Source organism: Pelodiscus sinensis, chromosome 17, assembly GCF_052426305.1.
Source record: "Pelodiscus sinensis isolate ZL-2025 chromosome 17, ASM5242630v1, whole genome shotgun sequence".
Lineage (NCBI taxonomy): Eukaryota > Metazoa > Chordata > Testudines > Trionychidae > Pelodiscus > Pelodiscus sinensis.
In genome coordinates this window covers 4638235-4655596 of record NC_143068.1, presented here as the reverse complement: position 1 = coordinate 4655596, position 17362 = coordinate 4638235, and the positions used below count along the sequence as shown (strand labels likewise).

General features: G+C 48.5%; 1 protein-coding gene and 1 long non-coding RNA gene across 4 annotated transcripts in view; one reads left to right on the top strand and one right to left on the bottom strand.

Annotated features, from left to right (window-relative positions):
* The window catches only part of TP53INP2 (tumor protein p53 inducible nuclear protein 2), a 43681-nt gene extending 40054 nt beyond the window's left edge, over positions 1-3627 (bottom strand). Inside the window, exon 1 of one of the 3 annotated variants that reach the window (XM_075901417.2) lies at positions 3338-3627. The gene's annotated coding sequence lies outside the window, so the exon portion shown is untranslated. The remainder of the gene's footprint in view (positions 1-3337) is intronic. The other 2 variants (XM_014575290.4, XM_014575291.4) reach the window with 2 other exon arrangements.
* An 88-nt stretch (positions 3628-3715) lies between these two features.
* LOC142818871 (uncharacterized) lies at positions 3716-4862 on the top strand. The gene is made up of 2 exons (XR_012896571.2): positions 3716-3879; positions 4618-4862. It is a non-coding gene; the product is annotated as an uncharacterized LOC142818871 (long non-coding RNA).
* Positions 4863-17362: the final 12500 nt, after the last annotated feature.

The window sequence follows — 17362 nt, the reverse complement described above, 5'->3', positions numbered from 1 at the left end:
GAACAGGAGGAAACACTGACAGTATTGGTCAGTTTCATAGGACACTGGTGCTGTGAAACCACAGCCTAACCATTGTCAAGTTGCCTGCTTGTAAGTATTATGGAAAAGGAGGGTGAGGAATAGGGTGAAATTCCCCTCTGGGCAGAAAGCTCCAAACAAGTTTTAATCATGGCGTCTGATACACAGCATATCCTTGTCTATGCCTTCAGAAAACCGTGGTCAGTGCCTGTTTAACTGCACCTATTACGGCCATCCATGGTCAGCAGTGGGTATTTCTTGGAAAAGGAACAGTGTTTTACACCCCTTATGCATAAATGGCAACTAGGCATTTGTTGAGGCTCTGAGTTGGGAGTGTGTCTAGCTAGACAGTAGGCTCGGTCAACCAGGGGGAAATTTATACAAGTGATTCCCATTCCCACCACATCTGATCCCTGGGATTCCTCTTATTTTAGCCCTGGTGAACTAAAGCTAGACGCTCCCCGCCCCCCCCGCTAAGAACTCAAACAGAGCCAGCTTTGCAGAAGCTCCCCATCTAGCAGTTTCCATTGCTCTGGCCAGTTCATTTGGGTGACTTGAAGGAAGCTGCTAACTGCTGAGCCCTTATGAAAATACAGCCCCTAGAATAGACAGTGATCTAATGACTTCTGACATGTCTCTCCACCTGAAAAACACATGGTAAAAACAGGTTCAGCTGCTGGAATTTGCCTGCAGTAGGGCTAATGCACATCTAACCCTTCTTCAGATGGGAAGTGAGCTTTGTTGCATTTCTGTAAACTTCCATTGTGTAGGGGGTTGTAGCATATACTTCAACACGCCAGTGCTAGTAAGGCCTCAAATGAAGGACACCTAGGGTCATAAGAACGGCCATATTGGGTCAGACCAACCGTCCATCCAGACCAATATCCTGTCTGCAGACAGTGGCCAATACCAGATGCCTCAGAGGGAGGGATCACAACAGGTAATTCTCATGTGATCCCTCCCCTGTCACCCACCTCCAGAGAAACAGAGGCCAGGGAGAGCAGAGTTTTTAAGCCTATTCTGAAATCTCACTGAAGTTAATGGAACTTTATGCACACACTTCAGTGCTTTGCTGAATGGCGGCTAAAAATCTATCTGGTCAATCTTCAGTAATACGGGATGTAGAGAATTCAGCTTAAATACATCTGTACCTTGCACTTCATGATGCTAGTATTTCCATCGCAAACACCTTTATAATGTATTACACCAGCTTTGTATCAGACACAGTTGAATAGTTTCAGATTTAACTGAGCAGTTGTAAATGGTTTTTTTAAAAGTATTTTCCTCTCCCTAACTAGATATTTTTATGGAGCATCATCCAGACTGTAGAAGACTGTAGAAGGTCACGGACATAACTTTGCTCCATTCACTAGAAAAAGTAAATAGGAAAATCCAGGTTCTGCAATAGTGTTAAGATTATTAAAGGATATTTTAGTGCAGAATAGTCTTATCCAGCCCTAAATCTCTCAAGTACTTACGGCATAACTGAACATCGTCATCTTAACTGTGTGTGTGGGGGGGGGGGAACAGGCTAGGCTTGCAAATCTGCATGCGTCTGTACTCCATTAAATACGCTTCCGATGAGCTACATAATCAGCTAGCTCAGGGAAGCAGCCTCCAAGTTCTGCCCAGCAGAGAGGCTACCACTAAGCAAAGGCATTAGGACCCCTCCCCCATTTATCGGCCTCACTCGGTGCAGCAGCCTGCCCTGGCCTTGCCCGGTAAGGCAAAGACAAACACCAGACGGGCGTTTCGCCTTCAAAGCCGCCCGGGCATGCGCGGCCGCCCAGCCCCCCACGCCCGCTGCAGCCCTCGGCGCGGGTCAGCAGAGGACAACTCCGCTCCGCGGGCCGGAGGCGGGCTGACGTGCCTGGGTGACGTTTCAATGTCATATGCAAATCACGAGCGCGTCACCATAGGCTCCCAATCCCGAGGAGCCAATGGGACGAGAGCTCGGCCGTGAATCGGAATCCGTCGGTGGAGAAGCGAACAACAAGTAGCGCGCGGGGAGCGGGGGCTGCAGCTGAGCCGCGGGGCCCCAGCCGGTTGGGCGGCGCGGACGAGAGAAATCGCCCCCTGGCAGGAGCCGGGCTTTGTTGCGGGGGGGGGGGGGAGAACCGGCTTGCTTGGCACCCAGGCCCGCTCCATAGACAGGGAGACGGTGCGGGGCAACCCCCCGTCCTGCTGCGCGGATAACACCGGCCGGGCCAGCCTCTCTCCGGCCCTAGGCCGGCTTAGTCGCTAAACCCTGCGCGGATCTGGGGCAATCCAGCTCTTGTCCGTGCCAGCGAGAAACGCCCCCCCTGCAAAGAAGGGGGGATGGGAAATCCATCGGGAGACAAACCAGGCACCAACTTGGCTTTTCCCAGTGACCGGGACGGCCTGTCGGGAAGGGCTGCGAGCCGAACCGAGGCCGCTTTGCATCGTCTGAGCAGGGGACACGGCCCTAGCCAAAGCAGCCGCCGCAGCACAACATCGCCCCCCGAGTTGCAGTTAATGAGGATGGGCCCTTTCCATTCGCTTGTTCTGACCCAGCTGGGCTCTCTGCTCACCCTCCGCCACACACACACCTTCGTGTGCAGTATGGATGCTCACCCCACTTCTTCTGGCAAAGGGGAGTCGAGACAAATGGCTCCTCTCCTGCATACCAGCCGGATCCCCGGTCCCAGTGCATTATTTCTGGTGACCTCATAGGTCTGTGGTTGAATACCAAACCCAAGCAAAATCACCATCTTGGGTAGTTAGGAGGATGTGGGATTAACGGGGCCATTTGCTCTCCCAAACCTACCTCGACATTATGCTTCTTTGCCGCCCCCCCCTCCCGCCAGCCCCCATCTGGCAAGCCGAGAGAGGCAGACTTGTGTGGTTGAAGTAAGAGCCTCTCTCCAGATCCAAAACGACCCTGTTCTTTCACCTTGGTCGCTGATATATAATATAAAAACAACAAAAGACCAACCTAGCTTCATAGCTAATAGTCTCCCCAAGAAGCTAATGAGCTGTGTTCTCCCTTCCAACACCACACCAAAGCACAATGCACACAACGTACTAAAACACAAAGAGATGTCCCTGCCTGCACTCAGCTAAATACAAAGGGACCTTCAATCGCCCACTAACCAGAAAACAGATGACCCTTAAATCTTAATAAAATCCCTGGGTGAGGGTGTAACACGCACCCAAACCACTCCGTGCAGAGAGAGAAGTCTGAAAACATCAACAACATACTCCATTAAAACAACCATACTGCCGGCGGCAGTACAAAGAGATGGTTCTCAAGTTTGAATTTAGCCAGCCACATTTCAGAACAGAGCATGGCACTTACCTTGCCTTTAATGTCAGCAAATATTTTGTAAACAACACCGCAAGAAACCCACAAATTGTGTTAAATATCGTAAAGCACCAGCTTTAGGCAGTCTGTGAGGTAGTTTTAATTGAAATCAACAACACTAGTATAAATGGAAATTTAAAAAAAAGATGCAGGAGGTGGTTGTGGTGGTGGTGTCTGTTCTTCTCAGAAGATATGCACCATTGCAAGCTGTAGGCGGCTGCTGTTGCGGCCGGACCCTCCCTCCACGGGCTTCAGGGTTCTTCTTATTTTCTGTTATTGCTGCTGATCTCAGACCAGATCAGAAATTAGAACGTCCAAACAGCTGATTGTGGCGTCACAAAGGGGGCCGCCCGCCGAGGGCGTAACCCGGCGGACCAGGAGCCAATAGGAGGCAGGGCTAGGTTGAGGGCTGGGCTTCAAGGATGCAGCCTGCGAAGGGATGGGGGAGGAGCCGGAGCTGCTCCATGTGAGCTCCGGGACCCGTGTGAAGTCCAGGGTGCGGCCGTGGGGGGCTGCAGACAGCAATCGGGCACTAGGTACGGCTCGGGCTGGGTGCGGACCTGAGCCTGGGCCACCGCCGCCTGCTCTGTCTAGGGCGGAGCAGCATCCACCCGCCCACCCCAAATCTTCAGTGGGCAGGAGGCTTCCCAGGAATCTGCTCCTTCGCCCCCCTTGCGAGCAGGCTAGAGGGCAGCTCAGCCCCCGCCTTCTGCCCATCTCACCAGCACCCGCCCTTGGGCTCGCTGGGTGGCCTTTGCTTTCTTTCCCCTTTCAGCCCGGTAATCCCAATACTGTACACTGTAGTCGGTTTGGGCTCTACCTTTGAGAGAAGAGGGAGGGAGAGTTAGTTATAGTTGAATTTTGAAGCAACTGCCTCATACCATCTTGGGACTGTCCAGCCGTTTGAAATATGAGCACTACCTTTCCCACCTCCCCTTCTTTCCTTACAAGATTGGTGACACTGAAACCACTTTAATTGAATTTCAGTTGCTTTTTAATGGAAATGTCACACTAGTATTTTGATACAGGACACAACTGGGGGGAAGGGTACTTCTGTCTTTCTTAGCACCTGTTCTAATCTTATCTCTTGCTAGCGCACTAGCCCTTTCTCCCTGGCTCCCCTCAACTGAGAAGCAAGACATACTTGTCTTGTACTCTCAGAATATGGTTCTTTAGCACTGTCACATTAATGCAAGTATTGGACAACTAGAAGATTTTTACCAGGGGTCCTTAACTCAATTAATTTTTGTTTTTCTTCATTGAAATCATTGCAGTGGTATGCTGCCCTCTCTCACTGCAGCAGCTTGGGGCTAGGTGAGAAGTGCCTTTCCATGGCCGCTGCAGCTTCAGCAGGTAGAGGCAGGGGAGGGCCAAGTCCAGGTTTGTCTGTCTCCTGCGTTCTCCAGCAAGATTGAGGAATGAAGCAAATTGTGCACCCTCACTCCCTAACAAAGGGGAACAGCCAGTACTGTTCCTAAGTGGTGTCTGGGGCAGTCATCCCCTTTCAACTGCCCGGTGATTGTCTCTTCTGTATGATTTTATGCATCCTTGTATGCCTGGGAGAGAGGTGTCAGCTCCCTCCCCCCCCCCCCCCTACACCTAAACTCGTACCTTGCAGTAAGTTCTGTATATCGAATTTGGTGGTTTTAGCTCATACCGCTTAGGAGGAGTTCTTGAACAAACTGACAGACAGGCTTGCCCACAGAGAAACTCTCTCAAATATATAGTAAATTAGAGACTTTAAGGCTGTGTCTAGACTGGCCAGTTTTTCCAGAAAATCAGCCGCTTTTCTGGAAAAACTTGCCAGCTGTCTACACTGGCCACTTGAATTTCCGCAAAAGCACTGTTTACTTTTCATTTGATATGTGTTTTATCTGCTAAAATAATTTGATTAGAAAGGCTGTTTACACTGTATTATAAGTGTGTGCATGTGTATAGTGAAGCACATTTTTTGTCTTTCCAAATCCTGTGTTTGTCTTAAAATGTTTCATGATCCCAAACTGACCGCGAGTCAATGATGTGATGAAACTGCAAAAAAGGCTAATATCATTCTGGGGTGTAATCAGAGGAGTGTTGTATGCAAGACTGTAGAGATAACTGTCCTGCTCTGTTCTGCACGGGTGAGACCTCAGCTGGAGTACTGTGCCCACTTCTGGGCACCACACTTTGAGAAAGATGTGGACAGTCTGGAGAGAGACCAGAGAAAAGCAACAAAAATAACAGACAGATTAACAAACCTGATATCTGAAGAAAGGTTTAAAAAAGGAGGCATGTTCAGTGTTGAGAAACGAAGACATTAAGGGCTGTTATAAAGAGGACAGGAGTCAATGGTTCTCCATGTCCTATGTTCGGTGAACAAACTAATGAGCTTGATCTGCAGCAAAGGAGATTTGTTAGATATTAGGGAAAGCTTTCCAACTAAACTCTGGAATAGGCTTCCAAGGCCGGTTATGGAATCCCCAGAAGAGGAGATTCTCAAGAAAAAGGTTAGCAAACACCTGACAGAGGTAGGGCCAGGTAAACCTGGACAGTCTCAGCACAGGGGAGCTGGATTTGATGACTTTTTGAGGTTTCCTCCAGCTCTACACTTTCATGGTTCTATGCAGGAAGAGCTTGCAGCATATCTTGCACCATGCTGAGAAATATAAGATGGCAAGTCGAGTGACATGTATGTTGAAACCACTTTTGTGAAACCAGAAACTATCAAGAACTATCAAGAGCCCTGGTAGCTGTCAGGTGGAAGACACTGAAAACATAAATGACACCAGTGGGGAATAAATACAAGCGATCCTCAAAAGAGGAAATGAAGTCAAGGATTACTGCTGATAGAATAGAGACCATTATTAACAAGCTAGAGCTGTGCATTGATCCCTGAAACACCACTAAGCACCCAGACACAATAGTTAACATTGGTAGTGGTTGGTGATATCACTGTCTGTAGATGTTCTTGCAGTTTGAATTTGCTAAATGCAAGATTTTGAACTTAGCTTCCCTACAGGGTTCTATGACACAATGCTAAGGCTACGCGAGATGCTGGTGTTGACAAAAAAAACCATGCATAGGTTAGCCCACCTCAGGTATTGGACACTAACTTTATTTAAGCAAGGATCCTCCCTCGGAAGCCTACAAGCAAGTTCATGACAGGTTGATATCAAGAATATTTCATCAGTGTGAGTTGGCTCCTCTGTGTGCAGTGACTTTGGTGACATGAGAACTGCCAAAGCTAGGCCTGGCCTAAAGAAGCAGCTGCAACTGACAAGGATTCACTTGCACAGCTGTCAGTTCTGCAGTTCTTGGGATAGTACTCTGGCCAATAAATGGTTTCAAGGACTTTGTGACCAATTTCTGAGTTGACATACATGAGTTAGTAGCAAGTGATGGAGATCTTGTCTTTGACAGGTCCAAAGACTTCACAGCAAAGAGCGTCAAAGATCTAGCAGAACTAAAGAAGCAAGCAGAGCACAATACAATTCCCCCTGTCTTGTCTTGAAAATAAGAACCTGTTGACACATAATTGGTACATCATGTTCAAGACAAGAAGTTGCAGCAATGACACACTAAACCACAAGCTACTCATCACAGGCAGAGACAACACCCCTAGCTGAAATAAGCCAGGGAGGTGTGATCAACAGAGGAGATGTGCTCATCTGGCATGAGGAAGCTGATAACACCCTGGTACAACAAACAATGATGGCTGCAAAAAAGAAACAGGTAGGACTATAGGTATCATCGGATGACACTGATGTTTGTCTTACTCTTGCATCATTACCTTCAACAGAGCCTCACATCTTTAGTGAGGACAGAGCCCCTAACACAAGAGAGAGCAGAGCATAATAGCTCATGCTGCTGTAGAAGAACATCAGCACTGCACACTCTGGCTACGTCTAGACTGGCATGATTTTCCGCAAATGCTTTTAACGGAAAAGTTTTCTGTTAAAAGCATTTGCGGAAAAGAGCGTCTAGTTTGGCACGGACGCTTTTCCGCAAAAGCACTTTTTGCGGAAAAGCGTCCGGGCCAAACTAGATGCGCTTTTGTACAAAAAAGCCCCGATCACCATTTTCGCGATCGGGGCTTTTTTTTGCGCAAAACAAATCTGAGCTGTCTACACTGGCCCTTTTGCACAAAAGGACTTTTACCCGACTGGGAGCAGCATAGTATTTCCGCAAGAAGTACTGATTTCTTACATGAGATCATCAGTGTTCTTGCGGAAATTCAAGCGGCCAGTGTAGACAGCTTGCAAGTTTTTTTCGCAAAAGTAGATGCTTTTGTGGAAAAACTTGCCAGTCTAGACACAACCCCAGTGTACGGTGGCTTCCAAAGCTGGCCTCAGCAGAGGCACTGAGTTCAGATTCATGCAGCCTGCATGCAGTCTCTCGGCTGGGTGGCATCAGTGTTGCAGTACTTGACGCCATTGACCAGGCAACTGGATTCATGCCTGGATGCTACAGACAGTTCAGCTTGGCCACCATGTCCGAAATCATGGGCAGCAAAATTCAGCCCGGGACCGCATCAACCCCAGAGCTCTGCTCCTTACCACCAACTGAAGCAGCTCTAGAAATGGAGCCCATCTTCAGGCAAGAGTGGGGCACAGTGCTTTGGCTCTGGGTGCACCCCCACCTGTCCCATTGCAGTACCGTTGGCTGTGCAGCGACTGTTCCCACGCACTCTCCAGAAACGGTACCAGCCAACGTCCTGCTTGCTCTGCCAGGCACAAGCGCGCTTGTTCGAGTGAGGCAGTTTTGCAGATGTGGCGCTGTCGGTGCCAAACTCTGCGTGCCATAGTCGGAGCAGGGCACACCACACGTGTAGTGTGTTGCAATCAGCCCACACAATCCGCGTTAGTACTTGCAGATGGAAAAGGTGATAAGTAGTCCCCCATATTCCTTACATCTGGACACGCAACTGTAGTTTGCAGGAGTGAGAACACTAGGTAATCATTCTACTGCCTGTGGGAATTGCTGAATTGGGTTTAAAGTGAACTTCTGTTGTTGACTATATATGTTTGCTGAATATTTTTCACCTTACAAAGAGTGAAATGAAAAGTGATACACTGAGTGTATCAAATGAAAATAGAGGCCTGTGCTGTACTCCCAACCTCTCTTGTTTTGTAGCTCTCATTCAAAGGGATTATAATTGACACTGAGCATGTTAAATACCCTGCATTTAGTGCATTGGAACTCTTCTGATCTTTGTATGCCCCGAGTCATGCAAACTCTCCCTTGTTATGAGGGATGGCGGGGGAAGGGTTCAGTCTGTGAAAGTGCTCCAGAGTGAGTGTGTCATCAGGTGAAGTCTTAAAGCATATAATGGCCCTGAGATCAGAACCCACAGCAAAGACTCCTCGTCCTTATACGGACCCTAAGCAAGGCTGGCCAGGGTGCTGCCGGGCCCTCTGTCAAATGGGCACTGTGATACCTGTTGTGAGTCCAAATAGACTCGTATTTGTGAAGTGCTTTGCCATTGTACTGGGGAGGTGCTGTAGGGTCTTTCCCTCCCTCCTGTGTTGTACAGCAGCTACACAATGGTCCCTGGCTGGGCTCTTCTGTGCTGGGTTGAAGATAAAATGTTCCTATCTAAAGGAGACTAACGAGAGGGTCTGCGATCCACGGCCAGATTTCTTCCTTTCTTGCTAGCAGCAAGAGTAGAGAGGCAGACAGCTCAGTGCCTCTCCCCAGTGCGCTCACCATTAGTGGGACTGGAGGGAAAGCTGTGAGCTTCCTTGCGTGGGTGGCCATGGAAATCCAAAGGGAGAAGCAGCTAAATCCATCAACGAGATCACTTGTGCTTTAATCGGCCAGTCTAACCCAAGGTGAGCAAGAGGAAGAGAAGCAGGCGATGGAGCTGAGATGGGCAAGGAGGCCACATGGGTTGGGAAGTCATGGGAGAGGAGGGAGGGAGGAACTGAGTGGAAAGAAACCCTCCCAAGGGGATCACCCCAGCCTGCTGGACCCAGGTCTCTGTGCCATGGGGAAACCAGCAGGGCATTCGGGGAGGGTGGGATTCATAGGGGAGATCGAGGGCTTAGGCATTATGGTACCTAACTCCATTAGGGGTATAGGCACTTAACTACATTTGGACTGGGCCTTCGGGCCAGACAGGGCCCAGGGAAGCACCACTCTCTGGCTGGGATTTTCAGCTTCACTACGCCCGTGAGACTGGCTCTGCAGCCCTGGGGCCAGGGCCCTCCCCTCGCTGGTGGGAGACCCAGCATGTTCCCTGCTCCGGTAAGAGTGATTTATACACCAGGCAACAGCTTCAACAGAGCCTCGCCCGCGGAGTCCCCCAGAGCCCCGGTGGCCGGCACTCTCATGAGAGGTAGCAGACCCAGATTAAACTCCCTGCCCCGTCTCAAGGAGAGTGGGGATTTGAACCTGCATTTCCCTACATCCTGCATGAGTGCTTGAGCTGCTGGGCTAACGGTTCCAAGGGGATTTACTGCCTCCTCCTCCTCCTTGGCTTAGCTGCTCGGGGTGCACCTACTGGATCTGGCCCGGAGCACCAGACAGGCAGGGAAACACCTGGTTTGTGAGTCCAGGGTCAAGCATGAGTTCGGTGCCAAGCTGCTGCCCAAGGTCAGGACGTACGGGGCTATGAATGCACCCACCTGCCAAGCTGAGGAGCCGTGAGGACTGTCAGTGGAAAGGGGGTGCCGGCAGCTTCTAAGCCCGGTCATCACTGGTGCCTAGATGTTGGACTTTGGTGCCTGGGTCTCCCCTGTGAATGTCCCCTGGAGAGGGATCAGGTGGGTCCCAGCTTTGGCCAGAAGCCAAAGAGAATAGCATGGTCCACACTGCCCCTCATGCAAAAAGCACAAAAACATGAGGCTGCTTGGAGCTAAACCAGACTCATGCTGGACAACTCGCGTTCCTGCTCTGCTTTGCTTTCCCCGTGATTTGCACAGGTACCAATGGTGCGCCATTGGAGTGCAAGTCATTGGGCTAATACAGGGATGGGGCGGTTCTCCAGCCTACCCTCCACGGGGGTCGGGAAAAGTTCTGAGCACGTCAGAGGCAAGCAAAGGCCTTTTGTGGCTCCAGATTCAAACTGCTCTGAGCTGAGCACTGTTTGACTACAGGCTATTAGCAAAGCCATTTAAATAGGGTCGTGTTAGGGCTAATTGGGCATCTCTTGTTTGCAAGCTGAAATTCCCACTTGTGTGGGAGGCCAGGCCAAATGAACTCTGATGGAGTCTATTTAAGTTACTGTACCAATTTAAATAATATGTTGGACACCTGTCACCTTTTAACTGAAGCAGCATAAAAGCACCAATTACCCACAGCAGCAGCCTTGTGGGGTAGCTATTGTCCCTATTTTACTACCGGGTAAACTGAGGCACAGAACAGTTACAGGTAAAATGTATAAAAGTCCAAATGGCGCTCCTTTTGGCTGCCCCACTTGAGATGCTTGGGGCATGATAATGTGATGCTGTGGAAGCGCAGCTCTCATTGGTGTTAACTGGGACTGTAGGTGCCCAGCAGCACTGAAAATTGTGCCCTGGGAGTCTGCTACGGAGCTCCCAAATGAAGGGAGTTAAAGTGTCTTGCCCAGGATTGCACAGTTTGCTCGTGGCCAAATAGGGATTAGGCCCTCGAAATCCTGAACCCCACAGGCCACCTTCACACCCCAGGTAACATCGGCAGCCTTTTTTGATTAGGCCAGTGGGTCCCAAACTGTTTTGCTTGCACCCCACCTCATACGTGGTGTGTACCCCATGGAGCGGTAAGGGAGCTGGTGTGGGTGCCAGGGCTACAGCCATGAGTGGGGCTGGGCGTCAGAATGAGGGTGGGGATCAGGCCTGCAGCTGGGTGCTGGGAGTGGGGCCAGGACTAGAACTAAACATAAATCGGGGCTGGGTGGCACTTCCTCCCTGCCCCCCGATGGGGGCTGGCTTAGGCCCTGCTGTACTCCATCCTGAATGTTCATCCACACCCCCCAAGGATACATGCCCCACAATTTGAAGACCACTGGATTAGGCTGTTTGATTGCCCTGGCTTTATTCAACGACATTGTCCTCTTCAGTTTTTAATAATGAAGTTAAATAATAAGGCTCTGATTTGATTTTGCTTTTAGAAGAATGGTAAAAGCCATTCTCGGCATATTGGTGTGCAGGAGAGTGATCAGAAAATCTAATACCAAAGCTATAACCTTAATGGGATTTCAACGCCTCGCTCAGCTGGTGTAAATCATTGATTTCAACTGAGTTACGACAAGTCATGAATTGAGGAGCTGGCCATGTTTGTAAGGGGAGGCCCAGCCTTTCCCAGTTGACTACTTGTTATTGGCCATAGTAATCTATTACTGTAGGGTGGTTCCTTTATTACCTTTGAATGTCACAGAAGAGAGCTGTAATCTAATATGGGGATTTGTAATAACATGTACAGTCATAGTCGGACTGAAGTCACTCTCCTGTAATCTGAGGGTACTGGGACTCTGCAGGTGGATTGGATCCTAGAATTGGGGCCCAAGATGTTTTCTTAGTTGGTGCAACATTTTGCTTCTCAAAGAGTTTTAGAAAAATATTTGCATTCAGTGTGGAACATTTTGATACCTCTGTTGTGAATGGCTCCCAGGCCTGGTGGCCTCTGGGAGCGGCCGTGGGACAAGTGTTTAACAGCAATAACGCACATTGTCATTTGCAAGGAAGAATTCATATAGCACCTACTCTAAGGGCTGCGGAGTTACAACAAGGACCCCGAGCCTGCCGTGAAACTGACAGACCTCAGCATGTGCAGGCCCCCACTGACTGTGTGGGCAAAGGAACTGGAGCTCACTGCAGGACGGGGGCTCAAATGTGCTTCTCTGGTGCGTTCCAATATTGCCATCCAAACGAACCCCTGCATACCGTGCAGGCTCAACCTCCGCTGTTATTTTCCCTGTAATTAAAAACAAATGTCCAAGGAAGCCCAAGTACTATGGCCATACGCTTCGGTGGGAATAGGAGCCTATCATTCGATTAGGTCTGACACGGTGCTAAGCCCACAAAGAAAAAGGTTTCAGGGCTTAGAACTGTCAAGTCAAATAATAGCCGGAGTCCCTGTCCAGCCTAGTCCTGTAGAGAACGTCACTAGTGGTTGCTCTGTGACGTCACCCAAGCCAGCACCATTGTAGTCTCTACTGTTTGATGCCCTCAGGCATTGGCCATGATAGCTTGCTGTTCGGGGCTCCTCTAGCAGATTCTTTGTTCAGTCTGCTGAGCAGTTACGCACCCAAGTAATCTCACTGGAGTTACTCTGGGGCTATGTCTAGGCTGCAGGCTTCTTTCGAAAGAGCCTCTTTCGAAAGATCGCGTCTAGACTGCAGGCGGATCTTTCGATAGAGGAAATCCGCTTTTTCGAAAGAGAGCACCCAGCGAGTCTGGATGCTCTCTTTTGAAGACGGCCTCTTTACATTGTAGAACGCCTTCTTTCGAAAGAGGAACTTTCGAAAGAAGGCGTTCTTCCTCGTGAAACGAGGTTTACCGCCATCGAAAGAAAAGCCGCGTTCTTTCGAAATAATTTCGAAAGAACGCGGCTTGAGTCTGGACGCAGGGGAAGTTTTTTCGGGAAAAGGCTACTTTTCCCGAAAAAACCCCTGAGTCTGGACACGGCCTGGGTGAGCAACTACTGATTTTATGAGGAAGTGGCTCACAATCTGACCCCGAAACAGAAGCCCATAGGTGGGTCTGAACCAACACCTGAGATCTTAGCAGCTCTGAACTTTAGGCTGTTTTCAACTCTGGATCTCATGTTTGTATCTTGAGTCAGAGATTTTAGTTAATATATATGCACGCACACATACGCAATTGCACACACACGCACACACCATACATAGACAGCACTTAAATACACGCAGTCCATACAACACCAAAGTAATAAATAAGGAAAATGAAATGAATGACAACCTGCAACCTCTTGCTCCCGAAAGGGGACATGCCCATTGTGTCAAGTATCAGAGGGGTAGCCGTGTTAGGCTGAATCTGCAAAAGCGACGAGGAGTCCTGTGGCACTTTGTGTATCCACAGTCCTGTCTTCAGAAGCATTCTTAGTAATGGGGACTTGAGTCACCCCTTATGAGAGCGCCCAGGAAGCCTGTGACTGTTCCGTCATTCATGCTATTTGGGGTCCTGTTAAAACAATATCACTTCCATTATTTCATCTCCCTGCAAGTATCCCTTTTCAAATTTGTAACTATTCAGCAGAGCAGAAATTCCACTGTTTAAGGAGTGTTTGGATCCTTTTGTATTTGTATTATGGAAGCGCCTCAGAATCTTAGTCATGGCTCAGGATACTACAGTGTTAGGTGTTGCATAAGGAACAGTCGTTGCCTCAGAGGAGCTACAATATATTTGATTGGCAGGATGGATGGTTGAAACAAACAGGCTGGGTGTATGTTGGCAGGGTGAGAGCTTATACCTACTATTGTTGAAGTGGATCCATTGCCTAAGAAGGAGATGTTGTCCTTCCTGTTAAAGTGAAGGAAACTGAGAACAGATTAAATTACTTGCTTAATTTCACACATGAACTTGGAGAAGAATCAGGATCTTCTGACTCACAGTCCTGTGCTCCAACCACAAATTCATTCTTCCACCCTTTTGAGAAAACCATGTAAATTGGGAGATCGTTGAATAACATTGCACGCAAATGAGTTACTCCCTCTATACAACATTCTTTTCTGAAAAAAAGACACTCTTCATGCAGAGTTCAGTTTTTGATCCTTTGCGTGTAGCATGGTCATTTGGTTTGATGGCCAAACTAAAAAATCCAGGGGACAAAAAAGTTTCCTTTTGAACAGAAGCTGAAGGGTTTTTCTTTTTTTTTTCTTGCTGACACAGAAGACAAGAAAAAATATATACTGTGGTGGACTAACATGCTATTTTCAAATGAAATGGTTGGTTTCAAAACAAAATGTTGGAACAATTTGTTTAAAATATATCAGAATGGTTCATTTTAAAAATCATCTCCTTTTTTAAAAAATCATCCATAACTCTTCACTGAATTCAGCCTGAATTTGTGAATGGTTTTGGCTGCCTGAAACGGCATTTTTCAGCAAATTTACTATCCACCAAAAAATCTGCTCAGCTCTAATGTAGAGATGTATTAAGTACAAATGCTTAGATACAGAGGCTTTTCAAGGGGGCATAAGCTAGACTGGTTTGAAAAGTTCTAGCAAAAATAAATAAAATATCCTGTAGTGAAGGACTGTAAACTTTGGGGTAGAGACCATATCTGCAGATGCGTTTGTACAGAATCCTGGAAAATGGGGCCTTGTTCCAGACAGGTAACCTGGAGGTGCTTATTAAATAAAAAGAGTAATAAGTAAGTACCTTCAACTTAATCAGGGCAGCTAATTGCCTATTGTCCCAATCATTCAGCTGGTTTTTCCCCTCTCCAGATTCCTGGTTATATAACCAGATTTCTTAATGAAGAGGGTAAAGTCCTTAACCATCCTGCTCCATTTCTTCTGATGATGATGTCTTCTGACTTCTCCCCATGTGTGTGTCCAGATCATTCAACCTCTGGGCCAGGCCACTGTGTTCAAAAGAGATGGTTTGGAAACTCATTCTCAGACTCTTCCGCCTCAAGGGTGTCCCATACCATAATTGGGAAATCAGTGAGCATTTCAAAGGTGGCTCATGTAATGAACTCCCGCTCAGAGCTGACCTCGTGACCTTGCATGTTTGTAGAAGGGAGTTCAATGACAAGACTTAAAGGCGATAATTACACCGTTCCGCTGGATGGGAACCTTGCCCTGCTTGTTTTTTCTCTCCAGACCGGGAGGTTTTTCTCTCCACATAGAGGTTTCTCAGGGCCAGATGGATCCCGCCTCTAGGACGCACATTGACTATTTTGCAACTTCAGCCACCTGGCCCTGAGAAACCTCCATTTGGTTCTTATTGCGGGGACAGGCCAGGCTCAGACCCATCTGGATCTGCACAGAAACCTAAGAAATGGGCCGGAGTCGTGGAGTTCTCATCTTCCCAAAACACAGCGGCTCATGGTGTCATGTTCCAGAGAGAAGCTCCAGATATGAAGCTTAAATTGGAGCTTTCTCGAAGAAGGGGGGTTGGCTCAGATGTGGTGTTCCGATCACGTCTCCCTCGAAGCATGGTCAGCATGAAGGGCTCCTCTTGGCCAGAGTGGTTTTGGCCAGTGGCTAGGACAGTTTGTGCAACCGTTGGCAGCTAGGGATGTAACCATTTAATGAGGGGAGGGGGGAATGCTCCCGCCCAGATGGACCAGAGCACTGCCCCTCCCCCCCCCCACACACACCGTGGCCAGGCTGGAATTGCCCCTCCTCAGGCCCACCACAGACAGGGGCAGCTCCAGACACTCAGGGGCTTTTCCAGATGTCCAGTGGGCCCCGTGGGGCCGGAGAGGTCCTCTCCCCACGCCAGGCAGCTAGCTGCTCCAGCCCCCACCAGTTAACTAGAACCAATAAGCATCACATTCCTATGGTCAAGAGTTTTCCCTGAAATAGAAGAGGGACAATCCAGCATCTGTTCATCTTGGGCACGTCCGCACAGCCAGGCTAAAGCCAAATTAAGCTACGCAACTTCAGCTATGTCAATTGCATAGCCTAAGTCAAAATAGCTTATTTCAGCTTTTGACGCTGTCTTCGCAGCAGGAAGTCGAAGGAAGAGCACTCTTCCTCCGACTTCCCTTACTCCTCAGAAAAGGAGGGTTACAGGAGTCGGAGTAAGAAGTCCTCCAGCTCGGCATTATTTCGACATTATGTCAAAATAACTGCTTGTGGTGTAGACGTTCACCATGTTATTTTGGAACAACACCAGTTATTCCAAAATAACACTGTGGTGTAGATGTACCCCTTTGAGACTACTGTTCCCTGGAAGGCCCCAGATCCACCTCTCAGCAATGCTGTGGCACTAAGGAGCTTACGTATAACAAATAGCTAAAAAAGCTCCTAGAAAGTAGAATGGGAGACATTCTCTTTTGCAATCAATTGGGGGCTACAATGATGTTTTCCTGAGTTTTTGCCATTTGCTACGCCCTTTTTTAATGTGAAGCCATAAGCCCTACACTCAAATGTAACTTGCATATTTCTAGTTCTAGTTAATTGTCTTGACGCTCCTTCATTTGAGATGACAGCAGCTTTCTTCCATCCATCATGAAATGCCTGCAGAAATAAAGATAGCAAAACACATTTCAGCCATGCACACAAGGCTCCCTTTGTGAAGCCGGCACACTCAGATGCAGCTGTTTCTGGGGATTTGTTATGGGAAAAGTTTTGGGGGAGGGGACACAATTGTACACTGTCAGTCTAGTTGGATTCTCTCCATGTTAGGGCGGCTGCAAAAGGTCCTTTCCCAGAGCCTACGCTGGAGCCCAGTGATGGGCAGAGGCAGCAGCCCATTGGTTGACTCTGGAGACGGCATCCGAAGCAGCTTGACTGGCAATGTCTTCTTGTTTTGTACAAGCTTCTTTTGGGCTCCTGGACAAATCTTTGTTTTGCTGTGTCTTCCAGCCGGTATTGGAAGCTCTGGGGCAGAGAGGGGGCATGCCCCTTTCCCCTTCGTATCCTCTTTCTGGCTCTGACTTTTTCAGTGCTTTGTGTGAAATCAATTAATGGACGTTTGTTTGTGTGTGACACATAGCCGCCTCCCAGCTGGCATTAATCCACACCCTTATTGGCAGCCTTAGCAGAGAGGTTGCATGGGTCCCAGAGACACAACTCCCCAGTTGGTTTGGTCCCATCTGGCTACATTAGAGACCTATTGGCATGGCAGGTGAGATCTTCTTTGCTGCTGCTCCTGTTCTGTGGAGAAACTCCAGCCTGCTTCCTGGGGCTGCTAATGAAGTAGCTTTCCTGAGCAACGGAAGCACTTTTCTTTACGTCCCCTCTGAGCCCACAGGCAAGACAAAGGAGAGAAAGTCTCGGGCTATGTGTAGACTGCAGGCTTCTTTCGGAAGAAACTTTTCCAGAAGAGATCTTCAGAAAAAACTTCTCCCAAGAGCGTCCACACTGCCAAAGCGCATCGAAAAAGCCATCTGCTTTTTCAAAAGATAGCGTCCACACTGAAT